Source organism: Spinacia oleracea, chromosome 4, assembly GCF_020520425.1.
Source record: "Spinacia oleracea cultivar Varoflay chromosome 4, BTI_SOV_V1, whole genome shotgun sequence".
NCBI lineage: Eukaryota > Viridiplantae > Streptophyta > Magnoliopsida > Caryophyllales > Amaranthaceae > Spinacia > Spinacia oleracea.
This window is the reverse complement of record NC_079490.1, coordinates 136023452-136031805: the sequence shown is the minus strand read 5'-3', so window position 1 is coordinate 136031805 and position 8354 is coordinate 136023452. Positions and strand designations below refer to the sequence as shown.

The 8354-nt window shown below is 34.5% G+C and overlaps 1 long non-coding RNA gene across 2 annotated transcripts; it reads right to left on the bottom strand.

The window, feature by feature from the left end:
* Nucleotides 1-704: 704 nt before the first annotated feature.
* On the bottom strand, nucleotides 705-7426 carry LOC110793671 (uncharacterized). 2 transcript variants are annotated; one of them, XR_008919065.1, is made up of 5 exons: nucleotides 7288-7413; nucleotides 7014-7096; nucleotides 5641-5887; nucleotides 2178-2238; nucleotides 705-1053 (listed from the first exon to the last, which is right to left on the bottom strand). It is a non-coding gene; the product is annotated as an uncharacterized lncRNA (long non-coding RNA). The 2 variants fall into 2 exon arrangements; XR_008919066.1 differs by lacking the exon at nucleotides 7014-7096 and having other exon boundaries at nucleotides 7288-7426.
* Between the last annotated feature and the right edge of the window lie 928 nt (nucleotides 7427-8354).

Here is an 8354-nt window from a genome sequence, read left to right as displayed (position 1 = left end):
GGTGTTGAATGGGTTGCTATTCATTTTTGTCGTGGTTGCTAATTATTGATGCTTTTTGACCTGTTTAGGTATGTAAAGAAGAAGATACCCTTAGCTTAACAAAATGAGAAGTCGGTAACATCCTCCTGTGCTGGGTTTACAGGTAGCAGTACTGCTAACACAAGTTTGCCCATCTCAGTCAATGGTGTCTGGCATTGCCCCTTTGTTACCTGAGAATTAATGTTACAGTCTGACTGAGTGACTGACCTCTTTTCTGGTACTATTATTTTCAGAAAAAAGATGTTATTTTCATTTTAGTCATTGCATATTTGTATATACTGTTGTTGTTTGTCAATTTATTGAAAAAAAAGTATGTGCACTTTCAAGAATCATAGCTACATAATTGTTGATTTATTGATCATACAATGTGTGTTAGACTATGTCAGAATATGGAATACATTAGACACTAATGAAGCTAGCATTTTTGTGCCGAAAATTCTACACACAGTTTGGATTCTTATTTAGCATCTTTATTTTGGTGTAAGCATTAATTTTGGTAGTAGTTGCTGCTGCTATATTTTCTCATAATCAGACATTAGTGCATTCACAGCTTGTGTTCTATATCTCTTTTCCATCCTACCAAATTCCTAATAGCAGACTGCAGACCACCATAAAGAAAACCACAGAATTGAAGAGTTGCACAACGACTCAAAACGAACAAGGGGTACTGTAACACCCTAATAATTCCTTGCTTTTATAAAACCATTTTCCAACTTAAAATAAAGGAATTACTAAAGCATTACCGCCACCGTGATAACGGTTAAGGCTATTACCAGAATTACGCAGCGGAATTTAATGTCAACTAACTTTTGAAAACATAATTAATAAATATCGAGGCCTCCTACAATTTGGAACCATGACGGCCCAAAAACCAAAGTATAAAAAGTTCAACAATTTCAAACATAATTAAAGTATAGATAAAATAGTTTCAAAGAACGAAAGCATGCAACTCTCTCAATCATCCCAAGCCACATGATTTCGATCGTACTTGATCTACCAGCCTGCTATATTATTCTACTCCCCAACAATGCAAGTGCAAATGATGGATCATTATAGGGTCATTAAGGCAAAGGCCATGACCAGAAACACACAAAGCGCGTAGTCAGCAAAAGCTGAGTACTTACAAGCATAGAGTAAATGAAACTAAAACATGCATCACTCACTAAGTAGTAAGTACTAATCAACATGCAAAAGCCATATAATACTTAACAAACAATCATGAGACACAAGACTCGACTCTTGACTCACAATTTAATTAGAATAAGCTTCGAACGGGCCAAAAGAATAATCCACGAAGGGAAAAGGTGATAGGAGCCAACCAACACCAAATATAATAATAATAAAATCGGGCCAAACTTAGTGTCGGGCCATACCGACGGAATTCCTGCGCATAATATAAATGAAACAACGTCTTGTATCATTAGTAGGAGTACGAGCTTTCCGGCAAGACTCCCCCCCATTGTTCATACTCAAGGTATATACGTTCCAAGAGTTTTGAAGCTTGTTCCGGTTGCACTTTACGTTTATTAATATTTTAATAAAGGCGAACTCAAGACTCGACAACATGCATACATACAATTAATAAACAACAACCAAAACAATCTTATTTTAATGCTTTAAGACTTGTGATCAACCAAGCAAGACACTTGTGATATTACTACCATGTTCCTCCTCACCAAAGTGAGACTCCACATCATGCACATTAACATGAGGGTTGTGCCCTTGCACGACAAATCCTAATTCATTTCATACATAATATTCCCAACTGGACCCTACATGTGCGGTGGCTTACGTGAGCTAACCCTTCACATGTGGTGAAATAAATAGTACAACGAGGTACAAATTAATGGCTCAAAGTATGCTAGACATCCCGTACAATAGCATACAAATAAATAATCCATCCCTTGCATGTGAAATAAACCATACATGCATAAATATTGAACAACATGATTGACAATGAAATCCATACTCATAATAATTTCAACATGCTTGTTCAACAATTAATCCAATAAATCCAACATCACAAATCACATGCTCGTTCACCAAAATAAACATGATTCCACATAATGTAATTCACATCATCAACAATCATGTAATGTCATTGACAAAAGGTGTGGTCGCCCTAGACTTGTACGTACCTTGAATACCTAAGCGTAGGGGCCACTTTGCAATAACGAGCACTCAACTAGAAATCACCTCCTATCATCAAAATAATGAAACTTAAATTATTTCCATGTTCATTAAATTTCCAGCAACTTTATAAAAATTAAAACCTCCTTTAGACTTTAGAATTCAATCGTTTTTCAATAATAAAATCGTCTCAATTTGCAAAATCAATCCCTAGTACGAAAACATACTTTTTCTACCTTTAAAATCAATAAAAATCGACACTTTAAACCTTTATTCAAATCTGAAAATATAATTGACTATCATAATTAAAATCATCACCTAATTATGCTAATCAATTGACTCATTAGGTCTAGGTTAAAACCCTAACTTGAAAATCCCAATAGCACTAGTTTAATATCATAAAAATCAATGCTTTATTCAATAAACAAATCTGAAAATTCATCCTTTGATAATTAAAACAAACCTAATGAATCACAACACACAAATCCTCAAACCACGGTATTCATAACCGGTTCCCAGCATTTTAATTACTCAAAACAATATTAATATAGTAATTTAAAATACGGAATTTAAATAGAATAGGTAAGGAAGAAGAGAATTATACCAATCCGGCCTATAGCACGGAACAACCACGAATTAATGTGATTGGGCGAAAAGAATTGAACGAACGAACAACACACACACACACACACTCGACGTGCGTGCGCGCGGGCGAGGGGCAGGCTCAGCAGCGCGCTGGGGCGCGCGGGACGGATGGGCGAGGGCGCGAGCGCTGGGCGCTGTGCGCGAGAGGGAGAGAGAGAGCAGGGGTGTGCGATGCACACGAGCAACAACAACTCAGCAGCACAGCACCAGCAGCTATGCATGCTGGCTGGGCGGGCTGCGAGAGAAAGAGCGAGAGACAAGGGGGTGTGGGCGATGGGCGCGCGCGAAGAGGGAGCGAGCTAGGGCGAGAGGGAGTGCAGCCCGGGGAGCGACACACTCGAAGGCACAGGGAAGCGCGCGGGGTGTGAGGTCGAGCACGCGAGGGCACGAGCACGGTTTGCGTGCGTGCGGACGAGAGAAAAGAGGGAGAGGAGTGTTGGGCAAGCAAGGCAAAAATAGGGTTTATGAATTTTAGGGGCTCATTTAATGATGGGGGAGTCTATTTATAGGCTCCCTAATCCCTTGATGAGCTAGGCTTAGGATATTTGAGTTGGGCTTAGGAATTAAATGAATTGGGCTAGCTTAGGATTTAAATTAAACTGTTTGGATTGGGCTCGATTAATAAAACGAATTGGACTTTTTATTTAAAATCTGAAGCTTTAAAAATCATTTGCAACTCATTTAATTTCCCGACTCAAGAATTAAATTCGTTTCATAATTAATTAAAATAATAAATATTCTAATTAATTAAAATACATTAAATGCAATGCATTTAAATATTATTTAAATGATAATAAATCGAAAAATGCTTTATAAATATAATAAAATATACTTATAAATATTATAAAAATACGAGGTATTATAGGTACCCAGACTGACTTGAACCATACACTACTGTTCTGAGTAGTAACCTAAGCTGAACAGACCTGCCGTAACTAATTCATCTCTTCAAGGAATAGAAGTTGCAACCTGCCTACCCCATAGCCTACCTAAGCGGGTCTAACTGTCTAAGACAACTTCCTCGCCGATGTTGAGTAGGAAGCCACCATCTTAAGGGTCTTTCTAAAGCAGGTGTCCTGATTCCGGCACACCTCTTTGTTATAGTGCATATCATATATTCTCCTTTTTTATGATCTTTACTTTTTGATCGATTCTATTTACTTTTACCGGTTCTTTATCTACTTTAAAATTGCATATGAAAAATATGTGAACGATTTTTAATTACCCCGAATCTATCTTTAGATAATAGCTTACTAGCTCAATTGGAAGAGCATTTTGCAAAAGTGCAAAAGATGTGGGTTCGAATCCCACGTAGGTTATCTTACTTTTTGAAAACCTTTACTTTGACCTCCCTATGTTCCAATACTCAGTGTTTAGTTTTTGGATAATTTCATTTACTTACATGTTAATTTTCTTTACTTTTTTTAGTTTTTGCTTTACTTTTAAAAAAACTCCTAAACACTTTTCTAATTTTCTTTTTTAATTTAATTAAACAATGAAGTCCTACAAACACACAATTCCTTCATACAACATGGTTCCATATCATGTTCTTACGTATAGGATGCATAGTTCAGGGGTCTTTAGAGGAGTAGAAGATGATGACATTAAAAAATAATGAAGCAGACTTGATTTCATCTTAGCTATAAATCGATTCATCATTTGATCTTCTAATATTTGTTCTTCAGGATGATTCTTGAACATCATACTGAGTATAAAACTGACTAAATGCTAACTATTTCACAACATTGCAAGCATCCACATTAACACCCAGCCACGCACAATCCATCCATACAACATGCCAAACACTTAAAGTACAAGCCATCACCCATCCTAGCTCAAAGCCACCCAAAAACCCCCCAGAAAATACCACATCTTTACTGCATGACCCACATGATCAGGCCTCACACCATGTCTGCATCAATATGAGGCTGCCAACAACTCCAAATCCAGTCCTAAGATTTTTTTTATAAGCCACCGTCACTTAACAAACTACGATCATACTTGTTTTGGCCTTTTGCTAAGCAGATACAGACCAAGCTCACAACATCTGCACTCCAAATTCAAGCCAGGAAAAGAAGAAAAAAAAACAACTCCTAGCCTACTGATAATCTTTTCACACCCGAAAACCAAATTACATTCTTTACCTCTGAATCAAATTGATGAAAATTAAAGTGGAAAACAGTTTCAATTTACTTTTGGAAGAATTTAATCTACTTTTGGAGTAATTCCATTTACTTATACGAAGTATATCATTTTCTTTACTTTTGTGTTCCATGTTTTCCTTTTGAATAAGTTTTGTAACTCTTTTCTATTTTAGTTTAATGTATACTAATTGTACATGTACCTTAAAAATATTAATTTACTTTTTAAAGTTATTTATCTACTTTTTATTTATTTTTATTTACTTTTGAGTTGCTTTTATTTACCAGGAGTATTACTTTTGAGGGTTTTTTTTTTTTTTTTTTGTAATTCACTTTAGAAGACAACCTATGTAGGAATCGAACCTACATCCCCTATGCATCTTCATAGTGCTCTACCATTTGAGCTAATAGGTTTAAGCACATCTAGTAACAAAATACCCCACCAACCAGAACCTGTCCACATATTGTTTACTTTTGGATAATTTCTATTTACCTTTTCCAGGTTTTGCTTTACTTTGGAGTCAGATAACAGAAACCCCTACCTGACTAACAATTTGCAACATCAGCAACTTGCAACATGGAGAAACTAAAGAGAATAGAGATACCAATACAAAAAGTTACATACATGTGATCTTTCAGTAAGAACAATTTTGTACGCACAAGAAAATTATGAGAAAAGACTTACATTTTCAGCTGACTCTTTAATATTTGTAGCTGATGTATTGAAACGTCTGCACCAGAAGATTCAGATTAGATTTCATGAGGACGAGAGCTTCACACCATTTGTTAACATCACCATATGAAGATGGCTTCTAAGGCTCTGAACTTGACATTTAACTATACGATCTGGCAAAGAATATGCTTCGACGAATCCTTGCCATCTTTAAACCCGTCATCATCCTTACCCAAATCATCATTCTCAGGATTTAAATCTGAAAGCAACATCAGACAAAGTAACATTAGATTTTCCTTCCTACGTACACAGTGACCATGTGTTTTACCTATGACAACTATAAAGCTTCTTTACTAAAACTGACTGAAACAGATCAGCACCATCAATGCACGCAGAACAGAACCACCAAAACTGACCAGCGAGACAATCAACCTAAGTCAACTAATGTCAAAAGCATCATGCAATTTATGCCGAATAAAGAAACCAGCAGCCAATAAGTCAGCGGACACGATGCTAGTACGATTTTATTTACTTTTGAGTTTACGTTATTTACTTTTGAGTTTATATTATTTACTTTTTAGATTTTTTTGAATTACTTCTTAACATTTTCAGCTACTTATAAAGAGAACTAGTTTACTTTAAGAGAGATTAAGTTTACTTTTGTACAATTGTCATTTACTTAAAGTCTATAATGTAGCAACCCCTAACTGATTTATTTTTCTTTTAAAGAGAATTAATTTACTTGAAGAAAGATTATGTTTACTTTTGTACAATTTCCGTTTACTTCAAGTCTACAATCTCGCAACCCCTAACTGACTTAGTTTTCTTTTAAAGAGAGTAAGTTTACTTTAAGAGATATTAATTTTACTTTTGTACAATTTTCATTTACTTCAAGTCTATAATATAGCAACCCCTAACTGACTAACAACCTGCAACAACAACAACCCAATTGCAACACCCTAAGACATACTACAAGCTTAGAACCTGAACCCTGCAGTCAGACCAAGCCAAAACTAACTGCTAAAATGCAGCAATTTATTGTAAACAACAACAACATCAGAGCCTGCAATTGCCCATCACTCTCAAATGACTACACAAACAGGAGCTAGAACAAGCCTCTGTAATAGTTAGTTTACTTTAAGAAATATTAGGGTTACTTTTGTTCAATTTTTATTTACTTTAAACCAATTTTAGTCCAGCTAAATGATTCACTTTTAATAAGTTTCAATCTCATTTTAAAAACAGGAGAGCTACAGGGGAGAAAATATGCAATTGTGTTTGCTAGTCATCTATCCAAAAATTCATTCAATCAATATGCAAAGATCAAAGCAAATTTATCAATTAAAAACCTAGAAATCTAATTCAATCAAATTAGCAAGTAATACCTGCATCCTAGATCAGCTTCTCAGATCCATGAAGAATTCAGCGCGGATAATTCGATTTTGCAAAAAATCGACTGAATTTGTAACTTAATATTGACAAAAGTATCAAATTCGAGACCAAAATTATGAAATTATGAAGCAAAACGAAGAGTGAGCAATTTGCAGAAATTTGAGCAAAATTCGCAGATAGTTGAGTTTATTTTCAAGCAAATTCGGAAAAAAAACAATTAAAGGAATGAACAAAATCGAAAGAAATCGAAAGAATAATGTAAAATACCTCAAAATCTCTGCGATCTTCGCGAAATTACGACCTAATTTGCGTTTTTTCAAGTGTATTTCAAGCAAATCGTTAAGGAGGGAGATGAGGAGAGAGAAAATATGAGAGAAAAATGTCATTTCAATCAAGAGGGGGAGAGGGAACCACATCCGAATTCATTTAATTCGCTAGATATAATCTCAGCCGTCCGTTTTCTTTTAATCTAAGGCTATTAAAAGTTCTCATTATAAGGCATGTTCTCATCTTAAGAGGTCCTATATATATATATATATAGATATATATATATATATATATATATATATATATATATATATATATATATTAAGGTGTTAAATGACAAAAAATCCTTATATTAAAAAATGTTATTATACGTACAATAAATATATTGTTCATTTAGATAAGTTTTACTCCTTCCGTCCTGGAATACTCGCACCATTTTGACTTTTTGCACTACTCACATAATTCACTTTGACCCTATATTATTTCTAGTATATGAAAATAAATGTAGTATATAATATATTGTTGGCTTCATCTTAATATACATTTTCAAAATATTAATATTTTATGAAAAAGTTTTAATAATGTGTAGTTAAAGATATTGGTGGTCAAAGTTGTGCATTGGCAAGCTTGTCCAGTCAAAACGGTGCGAGTATCCTGGGACGGAGGGAGTACTCAATATGTAGTAACTTTTTATATGTTTTGATTAACTTTTTCCACCATAAAGTAATTTTTGATGATACCTTTATATAAAACTTTATCACTAAAAATAAATAGTTTATAACATTTATATTATATATATCTAGTAATTTACATCCGCATTACAATATTGAGGCACTATACGCGCCCCACCAACCTAAAAGACACCACAATAATCGATCTCCATTAGTTAGTCTATAACTAGTGAAACCATGTACGATTGTATGACATGTGTCATCCCTCCTTTTATCCATCAATTTAGTTTTATTTTTTCAATATTCATTTTTGTTGCTTGCTATATTTTACATCTCTAATTCATTTTTTCACTTCATCTTCCTCATTCAATATCAATTCACCATTTAATTCATATA